This window comes from Callorhinus ursinus, unplaced genomic scaffold (genome assembly GCF_003265705.2).
Source record: "Callorhinus ursinus isolate GAN/ISIS: 27379988/994484 unplaced genomic scaffold, GSC_fseal_2.0 scaffold10, whole genome shotgun sequence".
NCBI lineage: Eukaryota > Metazoa > Chordata > Mammalia > Carnivora > Otariidae > Callorhinus > Callorhinus ursinus.
The window spans coordinates 51,543,130-51,560,933 of NW_027397072.1; the positions used below are offsets into that span (position 1 = coordinate 51,543,130).

The 17,804-nt window shown below is 49.1% G+C and overlaps 1 long non-coding RNA gene and 1 pseudogene across 1 annotated transcript; both read right to left on the reverse strand.

Moving 5' to 3' along the window:
- Positions 1-1,225: 1,225 nt before the first annotated feature.
- LOC112820684 (uncharacterized) lies at positions 1,226-2,762 on the reverse strand. Its single transcript, XR_003207223.2, has 2 exons — positions 2,280-2,762; positions 1,226-1,412 (listed from the first exon to the last, which is right to left on the reverse strand). It is a non-coding gene; the product is annotated as an uncharacterized lncRNA (long non-coding RNA).
- Positions 2,763-5,985: 3,223 nt separating this feature from the next.
- LOC112821348 (small nucleolar RNA U3) lies at positions 5,986-6,089 on the reverse strand (annotated as a pseudogene).
- Positions 6,090-17,804: the final 11,715 nt, after the last annotated feature.

The window sequence follows — 17,804 nt, forward strand, 5'->3', positions numbered from 1 at the left end:
ATATATATAGAAGGTAGATATAGATAGCTAAGGAAATTAGGATGGAGGTAAACAGATTAGGGACGTAGGATGAAGTCAGAGGTAAAAAGAAGTCTACAGGTCTTACAAATTTTACAGAAGTCAGTAAGAGAAAGAATAATATTTTAATGGGAAAAAAGAGATAAAGGCTCTCAACAGGTAGCTTGCAAGTGAAATAGCCTCAAGGCTAATAAATACATGAAAAGATGCTCCTGAGGAACTAGGGAAATGCAATGTAAAGAGCAACCACTTCAAACTCCTTGACTTGGCAAAAATTAAACATTGTGATCATATCCAGTGTTGATGAGGAGAGGGAGAAACAGGAACTCTGGGTCACTTGATGACAACCTCCTTGGACAATAATTTGGTAAGATCTAGTAAAGTTGAAGATGAGCATTCCCTCCACCCAGCTATTCTATAGAAAGTTTCACACATATGTACAATTGATATAGATGAGATGTTAATTTGGCTCAGAGCTTCCTAGCATCCAGACAATTAATGCCCACATAATACAAGATTCTCAATGCCCATATAATAAAAAAAGTAGGCAACATCCCCATAAAAAATAGTAAATTGCATACAACTTATTACGTTTCAAAACGCATATACCATTATATGAAACTTACTTTTGGTTCTAGGGATGAAATGCAAGTTGAAGACCAAAAAGAAATTTAATAACAGCAATTACAGGCGAGTTCAAAGCTATGTAGTCCAAGAATGAGCTCTCAGGTGGCTTAGGATAGCCTAGGTTGATTCAGGAATGAGATTTTTAATGTCACCAGGAGCCCTCCCCACCCATCAAACTCCCTTAGCCCCCATGATGACCATTTCTGCAAACCAAGATTTTGAATACAGCTGAGTAGCAGAGAGTTCAGGTTACAATTTCAGGCAAACAACCACAGTGAAAATATCCTCTGCTGTTGACTTAAGACCTGACCATGAGCTTTGCTTATGGCAAAGAAAATTGCTATAGACAAGAAAATTGCTATCTTTTCATGAAAATTAAGAAGTCCTTACCAGCAACAGTATATAGATAGATAGTTAGCCCAATCCAGAGGCATGTAGAGGAAGTATAGGTAAATAAGGAGAAATAATATTTAAAAAAATACACATAAATGCAAGCTATGGCTCATTTCTCACCACAAAATTTTGAGACCTTCCTTGTAGCCAAAAGGAAAATGGACAATGACCACATAGAGTTCCAATATTGCTTCTTTGTAGAAGTTTACTGACTTTAGTTCTGAAATGTCCCGATCATGATCCAAAGCTGTATAGCTTTGGTGGTTCATGAGTCTAAAGCTTCCAGCCCCCAGAGGAGTGAGTATTTGTCTTGTCCCTTAGCCGAGTCTTTCTGGTGGTCATGACAAAAGTTGCATGCCCGAACCAAATGCTTCCTGTCTCAAGAGAGTAAGAAGGGGCCTTGAAACCAGTCCTCTTTTATCCCATTTCAAACAAAGACTCTGTCAAATGGTTACTCCTATGATTCCCAGAGTGATACCATGGTCACTGAGGTTCTCAGGACACGCCAGAGCCATACTAAAACCACACAATTGGCCCCATAATGGTTCCTGCCCAGGGTTCGGAGGCCAGGACCGTGGAACCTATGCTGCGAAGAGGGTGGATGGTTTTTAATTGCTGCCTTTGTTGGGTGGAATGGTGTGACAGGGATCAATGCAGGGAATAACTGTCAGACCCAAGTTGAAGATTACCAAAGAGGAACCATGCTTTGGGGCTCCTCCCAGGCACTCCTCCTTTGCCAGTTCTGTGTGCCCATCCCCTAGCTCTTGTGAGTTTTGCTCCTAAGAGTTTGCACCTTTACAGGCCACTGTTGGGTCCCTGCAGCCACTTCACCCAGACTCCTGGAGCTCTGGAAATGCTGAGTTTCTATCCCCTGGGGGCAGACTGAGCTTCTGCCTGATTGCTAAAGGAATATGGCTCAGTTTCCTTGCCTCCAGGGGGATAAGCTCTGGGGGTAAATTATGCCCCAGAGCTCCCTGCAGGATCAAACAGACACCGGAACTTCACCTGAAATCACAAGGCGACTTGGATTCTTCTCATTCCTGTCCCACTTTCCCATCCCCCCCCGACTGGTTTTTCCTGGGAGGACTTCATTGATGAACCACTTGTGCATGAATCCCCTTCTTAGGGTCTGCTTCTGGGAGATAGCAGGTCCACTACGGGGGCTTTCCGGGGCCTGACGCACCATGGAGGAGGAGTCTTGGGCTTGTACTGACACCTCCCCCACTCCCTCGTCCTCTCACCATGCTTGGGTCACGGACAGCAGGATCCTGGGATCTTTGTTCATAGTCCGCCCTTCCTGATGGAGCCAGAGACCTCCTCCGAGATCTGTGACAAGTGGCCGGATGTTTGGGCTTTTGAGAAATAAGTAGCTCCTAGAGCGACTGAGATGCAATGCATCTTGGCAATAGGGCTTCTTTTGCTGCGTTCCTCCGGGGCTGCCTGGTAGGCTTGCCAGGGGAGTTTTGGCTTCCCAGCGAACCTCGTAAAACAAGAATTTTATAGCCAGAGTCCCTGCTGCCCAGATCAGGGGAGTCAGCCCATGATCAAGCAGTCCCCATCGGCGGTGTGTCGCTTCAAGGAAAGCACCCTCGGAGGTGCACAGCAGTGACAATCTGGCCACCCCTCGGGCCGTAGGATGGTCCTAACCCCCTCTGGTGTCTTCAAAACCAGCTGCCAGACCTGCCCAGGTTGCCCAGAGTTGACCTGAGGCTGCCTATGGGCAGAGGGAGTTTGAGGGTGGAAGGGCTCCCTTTCCGAACCTTCTAGAATGCCCATTTCGCAGATAGAGCCATTGTTGCGTCATCAAAGACACCAGCCCTTTGGCTGAACTGCAAGCCCATTTCCCGTCAATGTATGCCAGGGACTGCTGTTGAGCAATAGTGTGTCAGTTGGATCAGATGGCCCCCTTCAGTCATGATGACTTTCCCAGAGGTGTGGCCCAAGGGGAAGCAGTCTTTGAAGGCAGCTTGCCCATGGATGGGGCCCAGCCTGGGCCTTTTTGAGAAAGGCATCTGCATTCCCAGCATCTAGGTCACTTTCAATTAGCATGGCTATCAGCGATATGCTGGATAGGGAAGCTCAAAAGGCTCTCTAGCTGGGACCCTGCACTTGAGGAGCATCCCCTTAGCAGAAACAAAGGAAATTAGGCTAGGAAACTGGTCCTGTCAGGTTTAATCAGGTACCCGACGTTCTCCAGGGGTATGGCGGCTAGCCTCCTGCAGGCTGCCTTGTCAGCCAGTGGCCGGCCAAAGCTGGAAACAAAGGGTTCTTAGAAGGAGCGTCGGCTTGGAAGGAAGGAGTTAGGCCTGGGGCTCCACATGAAGTGCCCACCTCACCTTCTAACCGGGCCCTTCCCTGCCCTTCCCTGAGCTGGGCACAGTCCTCCATCTCATGTCCAGAGTCACCTCCTCTCCCATCTTGGAGGAAAAAGTGGCCCGCATGCTCTCGAAGGGTGCAGTGGCCTTCTGCTCCGAGAACCAGCCCCCTCATGCCTTCTCTGAGACCCTCTCCCAGCACTTGGTTTTGTGATGCCATGTCAGTCATCCTGTAAGGTTAATCCTATCCTCAGAACAACGCACAGGCCAGGGGCCCCTGCCTCCACCTGCTGAAGTCTGGCCTCTACTCTGTCCCCTCACTCCACCAGCAGGGCTCTCACTGAGGTCATCAGTATTCTCTGATACCAGGGATGGAGGCATCTCAGTCTTTAGTGCATTGTCCTCTCTTGGCCTTGGACGCCGTTGGGGGTGTCCCTCTTCTTAAAACCCCCTTCTGTCTCCTCCCACCTCCCTCTGGCCTTGCCTTCCCTGGTTCCCTCCTGTGCTCTTGGCCTCGGCCCGTCTCACCCCTCACACTCTCCCGGACAAGGGCAGCTCCTCTGGTCAGGGACCACCTGTGTGCCAGAGGCTTCCAGGCTCTCTCCTGAACGCTCAATTGTGTCTCCACCAGACATCTCTCTGGGGATGGCAAAGTCTTGGCCAACTCAGTTGTTCCACACTGAACCCATCTAATCCCTGCTTTTCCCCCAAGCCTACTCTTCTCCAGGTAAACTCATCATCTTTTGTACCCACTGGCTCCTTCTCCCCCAGCCCTCCTCACCAGGGCAAACAGTATCACCAGTTGGTCACACAGGTGCTCCTACCGGAAACCCGGGCATTGCCCCAACTCCATCGCCCTGCACAAAGTCCCATTGATTTTTTCTACCCATTACTTGCTCTGTCTGTCCTCTCTCTCTCTGTGGCTGGGGTCTGAGCTCTGCTCAAACCTCAACCTCACCTTCCAGCACCTACCCAGGTGCTTTTGCCTGATCGCCAGGAGCAAAATGGCCCGTTTCTTGAGGGAACAAGGCAGGGCTAGGGATGGGCCATGAGCCTAGCTCCTCACTGGGGGGACCTTAAGCAAGGCTGGATCTACGTTAAGTTCCCACAGTCTCTCTGGAGCAATAGGAGCCTTTGCTTGTTGGCTGTGTGTGCCCCGAAGCCTCTGAGCCAGGCAGAATCAGTCCTAGGGGTATCTTGACTCTCGTGGCCGCACAAAGCTACATTCCCAGGGACTGGTCTGGTGGGCGGGGGAGGGGAATGGAGGTTTCCCAACTGTAAACCTCCTATGGATGTGCCCTCCCCACACAGCTCCAGGCCGCCCCCATGCTTCCCTGGGTGGGGGGAGGCTCTGCTCTGCTCTGCCCACCCCACTCTCAGGCTCCCCCCTCAGGAGAACACCTCCCACCAGATCACTGTCCTCCCCCCAGCCACTCCGGATTCTCCAGATTGATGGCTTTAAAAAACCTGCACCACCTAGCCCAAATACCAAATATCCAACCCCCTGGGGAAAGGGCACACCATCTCCTGTGCTTCCCTCCTGAAAGAAGGAAGCTGGGGCCTCAGGAGTGAAGTGAGACCCCGGACCTGGAGAGGGGCTGCCTGTGGGATTTCTGTCAGGGAAACCGCCTCGCTCCGGGAAAAGCCTCTGACTGGGTGTGGAGGCACAGGCACCCCCATAAGCCTTCATTTCTCTCGAGCAAATGCCCCAACAAGCTAAGAAGTCCCTCTGTCCTGTAACTGTCCTGACTATGGAGTGAAGGGACAGTGGTCTGAGGGGTATGTATCGGTCAAGGTGGGGAGGGACAGGCAGGGTGAGCGTCCCTGGGAACCTGCAGGATGAGGGGAACGCCTGTGAACATATTGGGCCCTGTGGGAAGTGGGGGTGCTGGAGAGAACCCCTGGGGCCTGGCGGTCTTTGGGAACTGGGAACCAAGCACGGTGGCCTGGGGGAGGGGCGGGAGGCCGGTGGGAGAGAAGCTTTCAGACTTTCAGGGAACGTAAATTTTACCCCCGGCTACTTTCTCTGGGATTTATTTCTCGGTGAACTTGAGACTTTGCCTAATTACGTTTGGGTCTCTTTCAAAGCACATAAATTGCATCCAGTTCTTCTGCCTTCTTCTTAGGAATAAATTGTCCCCGTGCAAGGAGGGATCTGGGGGAGAGAGTGAGACTTTATTAATTCGACACAGAACTCTGTTCCCCTGCCCTCCCCTCTGCCCCCCGTTGAATAATAAAATAATGAAGATTTGACTTGGACCAGGATGTGTGGATAAATATATTGGTGACATGAATGGAAATGGATTTATTACATAAACAGGAGACTTCATCAATTTAAACCTGGCCTCCTTTCAATAGGCATAAATTACATTTTCTTTTCCTACCAGTTGCTGGTGTTTTTGTTTTTTTTTTTTTAAAGAAACTGGATTTATCGGAATTGAGATTTCACTAATTTATTTCATGGAGCCTCGTGCTTCCTCTTTCTGCGCCACTCATTAAAGACTGGTCCTTGGTGAGTCTCCCCCACCTCAGTCCCACTCGGAGCTCTGTGGCCTGCTGGGAGGGAGGTTGGGGTGAGGGGTGGCGGGAACATGGCTCGGCAGAGAGACAGACAGACGCTCATGCCTCTACTCCCTCTAGAACTAACTGCTTCACCTTAGCAAGGGTGCCTCCACAGGGTGTCCAGCCCCAGAAGTTGTAACAAACTATAGAAACGATCCCTGAAAGTATAGTCTTTCCAGCCCCAGAAGTAGAAGATTCTTTTCCAGGCCCCCACGAGGGCCAAGGATGGCCCAGAGCAGGGTCTGGCCTTGGCGGGTCCCGAGAGGCGTCTGTAGACAAGTGGCAGAGAGAATCTGTGAGCAGGATCGCAGGAAGAGGTGCAGAGGTGCTTGGCTGGGGGTCCCAGGCGCGGTGGGAGGGAGAGGGGTGCAGGGAGTGCTGGAAGGTCCCATCACAGACCAATGCTCATGGTACAAGAATTGATTTCTTCGGAGTTCAGGGTCCAATTTATATAGTCCCTCTTCCTCTCCTGCTGCTTTCTCTTAAGCAAAATGGGGATTTGGATCACCACCCGCCAAAATGTCTGGTCGGAGCAAGGGAGATGGCTTGAAACTACCTTCCAGTAGAAGATGTGGTCTTTGGACTCTGATTTTGCTTTTCCTGTATTTTTTGCTGGCACGCCAAGGTTACTTCCAGCCTAGGAATTCCACGTAGGGGAACTTCTATCTGCCTCTCTGCTATCTCTGCTCGAACTTGAACAGTGCTGAAAGTCTTGAATAGTCTCATTCATTTCAAGTGGTAAGCAACTCAGTGTGTTAACACTTCTGGGGGTGTGTGTGGGACAAGGAAGAGTGGCTGCCATCTTGTTTAGAGAAACTGAAGAGGGCAATGACTAACTCCGAGATCCGAGAGGTGACTAATGGGGGGCGTTTGGGGCACCACAAGAACCAGCTGCTGAGAGATTTCTGTTCACCAAGCCTTCACACCGCAGTGGGAAGGGCACTGTCTCAGCAAACACTGGCCCTCTGGGGGGTTAGGGAAGAGGGGAAAGGGAGGGAAGAGACTGCCCCCCACCCACACCCTCACTCCCATTTCCCATCCCACCCAGTTCACCAGCCCCAGGATTGGCAGGGGGGCCGGTGACGGCTCTGCAAGCTGTCATTCACCAGGCCCGTTGTCTGGCGCAGGTGTTTCTAATAAGGGCTCCTTCAGGCTTGCTTCATCCAGGAGGATGTTTACAAGAAGGTCTGATGAGAAATTGTCTCCAAATGCTGTCTTGTAAGCAAGACGTTAAGAAGGGGGTGGGGGTTAGTGCCTCAGGCTGTAAGCAAGCAGGGCTCCTGGAATGGGGCCTGGCCAGTGCTCCCTCCACCCCCAGTCCTCTTGGCCAGGACTGGCAGGCTGGGGCCTGGGCAGGTCTGGGCCTACTGCCAAGGGTGGTGAGCACCGTGGGGGTTGGTTTCAATAAACAAAAGCAATAATGTTGGAAGAACCTCTACAATGAACAGAGAGACTGGCACATCCCAATTTTGCTACCCAAGCCCGACGGCCTTTTCTCTGACCCTGTGATCTCTCTTTGGCCTCTCCTCCACAGGTTGGGGGGCAGGCAATCACAGGTTTTATTATCATCCTAGTGAACAATCCACACATCATTAAGGAGCATCTTCCTGGAGAAGCCCAGAGAAGGAAGGGAGGTATCTTGTATCCAAGCCTTCACACACAGAATTTTCCAGTGTGATTAAACCCTCTGGGAGGAAGGTAGGGGATGCACAGCAGAGTTGGTAAACTTTTTCTATAAGGGCCAGGTAGTAAATATTTTTGCCTTTGAGCTCCACATCGTTTCTGTGGCAACTACTCCTGTCTGCCATTGTTTGGTGAAGGCAGCCATACACAACACGAAAATGAGATTGGCCATGGCCAGATTTGATGTGCTGGCACTGGTTTGCTGACCCCTGATGTATAGGATCAAATGAGTCCCAGAGAGGTGAAGAGACCAGCTGAGGTCACACACACTGTGGGCAAGTGAGCAGGACAATCCCCAGGCTCCTGGCCCCTCTCCCCCAGTGGGCTGCACACACTTGTGTGACCCAACTCAGTGTAGCTGACCAAGATCCAGGAGGGTTCCCTGGAGACCTGAACTTGGCACTGGGGAATTGTACCTCATGGAAGAGACCAGTATGCTCAAAGTTGGAGAGGAATTTGAGACTCAGTCAAGTTAGATGTACAAATAATAGGAGGAAGGAATGTAGCTGGTCGTCCTAGTGCTGCTGGGCAAGAGCTTCCGGTGCCTTCCCTGAGTCGTGGAGACAGAACATAAAGGACAGTGTCAAGCAGCCAGGTCTAAGGGCGGCAGCCTGCAGGAGTCTGGAGATGATTCCTCTGTGAATACTGTCCCTGTGGGTGCTCACTGTGTGGGTCACAGGGTCTGTAGGGTGAGGTTGTGTTGGAGAATAAAGGTGCAGTTGAACTCGTGTGGTCTCTGTGAGGTGTGGTTCAGGTGTGGGGGAGAGTGGAAGGGACACAGTGAGGCTGGGGTGGGGATGTTTTGTGGTGAGTTGGTAGTGTGTACAGGATTTGAAGGCCCAGTGTAGCCCGGGGTTCAATGTGGCTAGGGGGAATCAATGAACAGTGGGTGGATTGGGGCTGCCCTCAGAGTGCTCTCTTTCTATGTGGAGGAGCGGAGAAGTTTGGCAGAGGGTATGCAGCTTGCAGTCAGGTTGGGATGTTTGACTCTGGGGTCAGTATGACTTTGGGCTAAGGATAAGAGCAGGAATGGGGCTTGAGGGTCAGGGTCAGTGTATGCTTGAGACAGGATCACTCTGAGGTAAAGTTGGGTGGATCTCTTCGTTGGGACCGATTGTGAGGTGAAGTTCTGGGATTAAGGGTGTGGCCCTGTTTGGGGGTCAGAGTGCCTGATCGTGGGGTAGCTGGGATTAAGGCCATTATTTGGTGGAGGTCCAAACAGGTCACTGTTTGGCCAAAGTTCATGCGGTCAGTGGACATTCAGGTTGCGGTGTCTATGCCAACGGTTCTAATTGACTGGTGGGCATTCATGTGGGGCCTGAGACAGGAGTGACAGACAGTGGTTGGGATTGGGGGTCAGCATGTGGTTGGAAAGAACAGTGGCCAACATTCTTTGTGCTTCAATTGATTGGCATCCTGTTGCATTTAGACAGTTAGCATGTGTAGTCTTTGAAACTGGGGAGCTGGTGTGTATTAAAGCCTGGGTATCACCATGTGTGACTGACGTCAGGGATAAATGTATGCCCGGACTACATATTCCAGTGTGGTTGTAGTTCAGTGTGGGTCACTGTATGACTAGAGATGGAACTGGGGCGTCAGTGTGTGGTTGGCATGGGCGGGGGTCAGTATGATTTGGGGTCCTGTGGTTGAGGATTCAAGATATAGTTTAGTGTGTGGGTCTTTGTAAGTTGTGTCATTAGATGGGAGGGTCAATGTGCAGCCAGGTTTGAGGGTCAGTGTGTGTTTAGGGATCAGTTGGTCATTTTGATCTTCAGTTGGAGGGGGTAGGGGATGGATGAAGTTGGGGATGGGGATGAGCAAGTGGTCTCCTGGGGAAGACTCCCAGAGGAAGGGAGCCTCATAAGCAAAGACTCCAAGGCTGAATTGGGATCAGCTCATGACTCGGACCCTCGGTTCCACATGTGGTGGGGTTTAGAGGTCAGCAGGCCAGCATGTGGCCATGAGGATGAGAAAGGGTTGTAGGAGGTGGTGGAAAGGGTGTGTGTGGGGGGTTGGTGCCTTATTTAGGGTGGAGAGTTCTGGATGTGGGCTTCTCAAACTGGGCTTCTTAGAGAATACAGAGGCCAGGGGAGATTTAGCGGTCAAATTGACTTGAATATTTGAGCAAAACACTGCAGCAAATGTTAATGGTGCCCTGCCCACACCCCCTCGGTAGTTGGTGTTCCTTGAATGCCCATAGTTTCTTGCTATGGCACCTGCAACTCTGCCTGGGGATGTTGTCTACTGTGGGTGCAGGTTCCATCTGCACCAGGCAACCCAGAAGGGCCTGGAGTTACTGCCCTCCCCCAGTGATGGCCCAACACTAACAACAGGTAGCAACCGGTGGATAAATACCCCAGCTGCAGATTCTCAGCAGGACTGAGCCCCTTTCCTCCAGTCATCCCTTGTTCATTAATACACCCTGTGTGGGCTTCCTTCCCTTCCCCAGCTCACATCTCCACTCCCCTATGGTGTTTCCTGGGATCATGGCCCAAACAAATGACTTGCCTTCAGATCCTTGTCTTAGGTTTGCTTCTGGGGAAACTGACCTAAGAGAAACATTTTTATAATAAAGCTAACAAAGATATATTATGGGAACATGAATTCCACATGACTTTTCAAGATAAAGCAACAACCATGATGGAGAGTGCACGTCTCTGGCCGAAGGATTCCCTTCCCTTACCTCCCTCACAGGGGCTCTAATTTGTGAACTGGGCTGGAAACCAGAGGGCAAGTCCCTAAGAGGTGAGCCTCCCAGGCCCAGACAGGATGGAGCATGAATCTGGAGTGGGATGGGGGAACAAATAGAAGGTACCGAGCACAGCAGTGCACTTGAGTTTGGGAGCTCAGCTTATGGCTGGGGTGCAGCAAGTGTGCATTGGGATTTGGGGTCCTCAGGCTATTCTTCTATTGTAGGGTCCATGAGGGGTTGAGGAGGCTTGGCTTAGGCTTAAGTTGCGTTGGGGTGGCCCTGTCCTGATGAGTTTGTGGGGGACAATATGCAGTTGCTGTGGATTGGCCAGAGGGACCCAATGTCAGTTTTTATGTGCTGAGTGAGACAACTGAAGCATGCTAAGGTGTGGGAGGGGGAGGCATGTAACTGAAGTCAGGAGTCAACTGATAGTCAATTCCTACCAGGATTTCCTGGTAGGATGGCGCTGTACTTGCTCTGGAAGTACAGTGAATCATTGGATTTGGGGGTCGATCTTTGAAATAGGATGGAAATTAGGATTTACCCAAGGGGTCTATGAGCACTGCTGCCAATCTAGTGGATTTTTAAAAATGCCCTCCACTGGTAGACGCATCCCTGCCACAGGGAAAGGCATGGTGAATGGAGTTCAGGCTGGCTGGATTTCAGCCCTTGCTTGTCCTCTTGTCAGGGTGCCTTTGGGCAGTGACCAACCTGCACAGCTCCACACAGTAGCCCTGGGGGTGGTTGGGGTTCTCAGAGCAGGGGGTTTCCACTGACCCAGCCTCAGGAATAGCTGCATCCTCCAGCCTCCTCCCCAGCTGTCTCCTCCAGCTGTCCTGTTGTTCTGAGAAGAGGCAAGGCAGGTTCCTGCAGTGTGAGCCCCTGCACCCTGTGAGGCTTGAGAGCTGGCTTCCTGGAGTGAGGGTCAGGGTCAGGGTTCGAGTCCTGGCCACGTCGTATATGTGTCAGAATGAGCAATGCCTTTTTAGGTCACATATACTTTGGACTTCAACACTGCTTTATGTAGGCAGTAAAATTAATAGGTGGGAATGAGATTTATGGGCCCCACTGGGCTGTTCTTTGCTTGTTAGGTTAAACACACTGATTTCCTGGTACAAAAGTGCTTGTTAAAATAATCTCCCCCAGCATGTTCAGAGGGGACATATCTGTCTTGTTTGGGGGGTGGGGAGAAGGCCGTGGCACCCCATCCCCACTTCCGAGGCTGGCCCACCTGTCATGGCCTCCCCCAGCCCCAGCTGTGTATATGATGGAATGAATGATGAGGTTTCTTGGTGGGGAGTGGTCTAGGGAAGGAATACCCCTCTGTGCAGATAATGCCAGAGCCAGAAGTGCACTCCCATTACCCCTCCACCACCCTGAAGAGCCAGTAGCTTTTGTTCTTGCAATATATTGAGAAGGAAGGCTAGAAGCACAGTGGAAGTCGTGGGGGAAGACATGGTGTTGCTGGAGCAGAGTGAGAGGTTGTCCTCGTTGCTGCTTCTGAAGACTTAAAAGTCAGAAATGGAAGCAGAGAGGAGAGGTGGGCCCTGTTGCCTGAACAACCTTGGGGAGCACTGTGTTTGCCAGTCGATGGGGCGCAATTCCACATGTCTGCCCGCAATCCCTCGTCTATCACAGGATCCTGGGGCATGCGCCCTGTCGGAATGACTCAAGCACTCCTGAGATGGAAATTGTGTTGCCATCGCCTGCCCTGATTGGGGGTACTCTGAGGGTGTGACTGGAAGGGTCACAGGTAGAGTGGGTTATGCAGAGCACATAGAGGACTTCTGGAACCAGGTTGCTCACAGACCCGCTGGGCAGCTGGGAGGTGGGTCTGGGTGGGGCTTGATTCAGTCAATGGCAAGACACTGCCAGGATGCAGGTACAGTACAGGAAGAAAGGCCCAGGCTGAGCCAACTCCAGACTGGTGCTCGGCCCTTGGCGGGCCCATGAGATAGATGCCCGCTGGATGGCGGAATGCTGACTGGGTTGATCTGAATCCTTTATCTCCTTATTCAAATCTAGCTCACTTTGGAGCCCTCTGAAGATCACATTTTCCTGTCTTCTAACATTCCCCATGGGCTGGTTCCATGGATGGGGAGGTGCTCACTGAGCTCCCCTGCCCCCCAAGTCCTCATGCTTTCTCAGGCTCACCCTCCTGCAGCCTGCTGTTCAGTCTCAGAAACCCACTTTGATGGCCCTCTTCTGGGATCCTAGTGCCTTTTGTGTTTGGTACTTGTGGTTATTTCAGTAAAACACACTACCTATGCCATACCCGATTCTTGTTCCATTTAATCCTTATGAGGTTGACGTTACACCCAATTATCAATAGATGAACAAAACTGAGGCCCTGAGACATCCATTAATGTAACCAAGGCCACCCCATTGTAAGCGGAGCAGCCGGACCTGAGTTAGGTGTGAGGACCTGGTTAGTGGCCGGTCCCTTGGCCCCTTACCTGCTGCTTGTGAGGACCTCTGTCCATCATCCCAGGGCATTAGCACTATCAGTGAAGCAGCTGGAATGAACTGAGGTGTTGTCTAGACCACTTCTGGGTCTCTAGTGCCAAGCACAGGGGGCATCCATGGTGGAAACTGAGCGGAGCTTGTGGACTGAGATGTGACAGCTATGCAGTGCTCTGAGTCTGGAGTTGGGCTCCTTCCTCTAGAGTCTTGGTTCTAGTACTTCCTGGATCTGTGGCCTTGAACAAGTCGCTAAACCCTTCTCGTGTGTAAAACAAGGCTAATAATAATATTTGCCTCAAAGAGTTGTTGGCAAGTTTCGATGAGATGCTCTGTATAAAACATTTATGATAAATGCCTGGCACGTCGTAAGAGTTCAGTAACTCCTAACCTATGGTCCTAACCTACTTTGGTCACCTTCTTGTTCTGAAAGACTGCCACCTGCTGGTAGGTTCCAGCTGCAACCACCATATACCATTAGTGCCCCAAGCCACTGAGTGCCCCAACTGGCACCCACCTCGATTCCTCTTTTTCTGACCATCCTCCTCCCCTCCACAATAAACCCTTCCCCTCCTCTCCTTCCAGACTCTGCACAACAGCACCTCCTTCTGGGAGCTTCCTTGATTAGCAAGTCTGCACAACCAAGAGCACAGAGCCAAATCTAGCTTTTCCCTTCTGTTTGCCCATCCCCTGTTTTTTTGGTTACATGGATTTTAGAGCCAGGCCGATGTGGATTTGGACTCTGATGCCAACACTTAGTAGCTATGTGACATGGAGCAAACCACTGATCCTCTCTGAGCTTCACGATTGAAGAATCCCCCCAATAAATGGTCACTACTGTCATTATTCATCTTCAGACCCCGTGTCTCAGTCAGCTTCTGCTGTCGCCCCTTGGCTCCCAGCAAGGCACTGCTTGCCTTCTGGTCCCCAACTGTCCATATCGTCATGGCAGGTTCTGGAGAATTTTCCCTGCCAGTAATCACAGGGAAAAAGAAGCAACACGCACACAGGGAAGGGGGTTATCTAAAGGTTAAAACCCACTGTGATGGTGACACAAAAGGACCCACGTCCCTACTCTCTTGGTTCTGTTCTTGCTTCCCATGTGTTTCGTCTAAGCCTTGCTTGGACGGGGCCCAATCTTCCTGGTCTCTTCTGACCACACCCCATGTTCTCCCAAAGCAGCAAGCTGGAGGAGCTTGGCTTACTCCAAAGCCTCCTGGAGGGGATCTCGTGAGGATCAATCTGTAAACGTGGGGGTTGGACCACAAAGTTCTCTAAGGTCTTTTCTAGCTTGGGTGTGTTTTGCATCTGAGTCAACCATTTTTTGATTTAATGACTTCCAAATGTCTGCTTAGGAGAACTTGCTTTTGCACCAGCGGTTGACGCCGAGCACCACACCACACTGACCCAAGCACACCTGCTGGGCCCTGACAATGGACTCGGTGCCCTGCTCTTGCTGGAAGATCGGCTCTTCATTCCAATCCAATCCAAGCAGGTCTGAGGCTGCAGGTTCAAACTCTGGTGGGAGTTTAGTCTTCTCATCACTCACCTCTGAGAGGAGCGCCGCACCCACTGCGATGGAGGGCCCTGTGCAGACCCCTTCAACCTAAAATACACTCCCCGGGCCTGAGATCTATTAGTTCCCTTCCTTTGTGTTCTCCTCTATGGGTTCATCTCAAACCCAGCCCTGCCCGGGAGGGGCGGCACATTCTGTGCCTCTCCCTGGGGCTGGGTAAGTTTCCCAGGCCCTCGCAGACAGCCTGAGAACTTGTAAAGAGGCAGAAGGCACTGGGGAAGGGCTCCAAGGGGGGCCGAGGCTGGGGAGCAGACATTCAGACAGCCTGTACTGCGGTGCAGAGCCTGCCCACAGGCCTGGTGGATTAGAAGGGGTATTTGGTGAGTCCACAACCAGCCCGCAGCAGCGGGGAGCTTTGCTCAGACTTTGTAGACCATCCAATGGCCTCTTTGAAAACAGGATTTTGATGAGTTAAGTGTAAATGAATCAGAAACACATGGGTTGGATTTTCCTCCAAAAGCAATGGGGTTTGAATACAGCTCAGGGAGGGAAGGGGGGTTCTGGGGAGGAGAGACGTGGCTTAATCAAACAGGTCTTTTCTTCTCTTAATGTTTGCCACCGCAGCCTCAAGCCTCCCTGTCTTCTACCGTCTCACCCAATCCCACCCCTGGTGGGGGATACCTGGGTCTTTGCTGCCTGGGCTCCGCTGAGGACCCTGGGCCAGCTCGCTGGCGTCAGACTCAGGGGGAGCTGGATGCACCCAGCCCCCCTCCGGCAGCTGTCCAGGATGCCTGGCAGAAGCGGCTGGAAGGCTTTTCTCTGGAATCAGTGCTTCGCTGCTCATCCTAGACTTCTGAAGCAGGGTGACACGGGGGAGGGACAAGCTAGAGAGAATACAGGGTGCCACACTTGGACTTACAGGGACTAGACCCCAGTCTTAGAATGTCATGTCTCACGAGGAGGCAACTTTTCAGACAAGACTAAGTCTTCATCTACGTAAATCACGCATATTAGTCTACTTTATTATAAACATCATACTCTTTCTGGAGATCAAATTTTAAAAGCACAGTGAAGCAAAATAACAAAATAAAAGTTACCTGTAATCCCCACCCAGGGGGGTGACTTGTTCACATTTTGGGTCAGCCGCTTCTAGGCCTCTGTGCACTTTTTAAAACATACAGGCTCACAGTCACGCAGGATAGAGACAGTAAACTTACAGGTTAGAATTGAGTCTAGAATAGACTACCTGGGCTCCATCACTTACTGCATGTTACATCAAGTTTCCCAAACTTCAGAACCCAGAATTGATAACAACAACACAACAATAACAATATGGTATTTGCCAGGATTGAATGGAATAATATTCATAAAGCACCTAGAGGAGTGCCCAATGCATAGCAGCCACTGAATAGTTGTTAGCTAGTAGTGTTTCCATTTTGTGCCCTGTCTTTCTTCTTATATATATGCCATGGACTTCCTATGTTATTAACATTCTCCATCACATGGTTGAATGGCCACATTCTTGTCGTAGGTTATTCATCCAACACTTCCTTTAAGTGTATGTTACAAATAATACCGTGATGGACATTTTTCTGCATTCCAAGGGGGTTCAAGCTGGAGTCTGAGTTTTCTTGCTGAAGTGTCCTCTTGCATAAGTTATTTTGCATGGGAGGGAATTAACCTGGAGGATATTTATGTTTATGAATTTGCAGGGATACAGGGGATTTCTATTCCTAGAGTTTTGCCTTTTCTACAATGTCAAATAAATGGAATATAGTATGTAGTGTTTTGTGTCTGGCTTCTTTCACTTCGCAAAATGCTTTCGAGATTCATTCATGTCGTTGCATGTGTCACTCCTGCATTCTTTTTTATTGCTGTGCAGTATTCCATTGTATGGATATAACAATTTTCTTATCCATTTACTAGTTGACAAAACTTTGGATTACTTCCAATTTGCCTCTTATGATAAAAGCTCCTAAAAATTCACAGGCCAGTCATTGGTGGACATATGTTTTCATTTTTCTGGGGTAAATTCCTGGGAATAGAATCACTGAGTCATGTCTAGATAGTAACTGTATGTTTAACTTTATAAGAAACTGCCACACTGTTTTCCTAAGAAGCTGGACTATTTTGCATCTCAACAAACAATATTTGAGAGTTCTGATCAATAACATTCTTCAGCAGCACTTGGTAATGTCAGTTTTTTAAAAGATTGAGTTCTGATCAATAACATTCTTCAGCAGCACTTGGTAATGTCAGCTTTTTAAAAGATTGATTTATTGATCGATTTGGGAGATCGAGAAAGAGAGTATGTGGGGAGGGGCAGAGGAGGAGGGAGAGGGAGAGAAAATCTGAACCAGACTCCATGCTGAGTGTGGAGTCTGACACAGGTCTTGATCTCATGACCGTGAGATCACAACCTGAGCTGAAACCAAGAGTTGGATGCTCAACTGACTGAACCACCCGGGTACCCTGGTAATGTCAATTTTTAAAATTTTAGCCATTCAACAGCGGTGTAGTAGTATCACATTGTGGTTTTAATTTACATTTTCCTAATGATTAATGATATCGAGCCTCTCCTCGTGTGCTTATCTGCCACCCATATATTTTCTTTGGCTAAGTGTTTAAATCATTTTTAAATACATTTTTGAATTGGGTTAATGATCTTCCTATTATTAAGTTATAAGAATTCTTTACAAATTTTCTGGATAAAAATTCTTTATCATATATATATTTTGTAAATATTTTCTCCCAACCTGCATCTTGTCTTTTAATTTTCTTAAATGTCTTTTGAAGAACAGAATTCTTTAATTCAATGAAGTCCAATATTTATCATTTTTTTCTTTTGTGGATTGTGTTTTTTAACTCATAGTTTCGCAATTTTGTCCAACTCAGAGTCACAAAGATTTTTCCTCCAGAGTTTTTTTTCTAGAAGTTTCATAGTTCTGGAATTTACATTTAGATCTATGACACATTTGGGTTAATTGTTATATGGAGGGAGATATGGACTGAAGTTAGGTATTTTTTTTTTTATGTAGATGTCCAAGCGTTTGTTGAAAGACTAACCTTTTTCTAATTGATTATCTTTGGTTCTTGGTCAAAAATCCATTAACTATATTCATGAGGGTCTATTTTTGGACTTTATTCTATTCTATTCATCTATGTGTCTTTTTACCAATACCACCATCTTGATTGTTGTAGTTTTATATTAAGACTTGAAATCAGATAGTATGAGTCTTTCAACTTTCTTTTCTAAAGCTATTTTCACTATTCCAGTTCCTTTGCTTTTTCATATACAGCTTAGGGGTAGTTTGTCAATTTCTCTCAAAAAAATCTCACTGGGAATTTTATTGGGATTTCATTTAAACCATAAACCAATACAGGGAATATTTTTGGGTTTTGGCAGTGTGACTAATACGTTTAGATTTTATTTGTTTCTTTTCAATATTTGTTTTTCCTCTGAGTTTCTTGGATCTGTGGTTTCCTGTCCTTCAGTAATTTTGGAAAACTTATCAGCCACTACCTCTTCAAATATTTC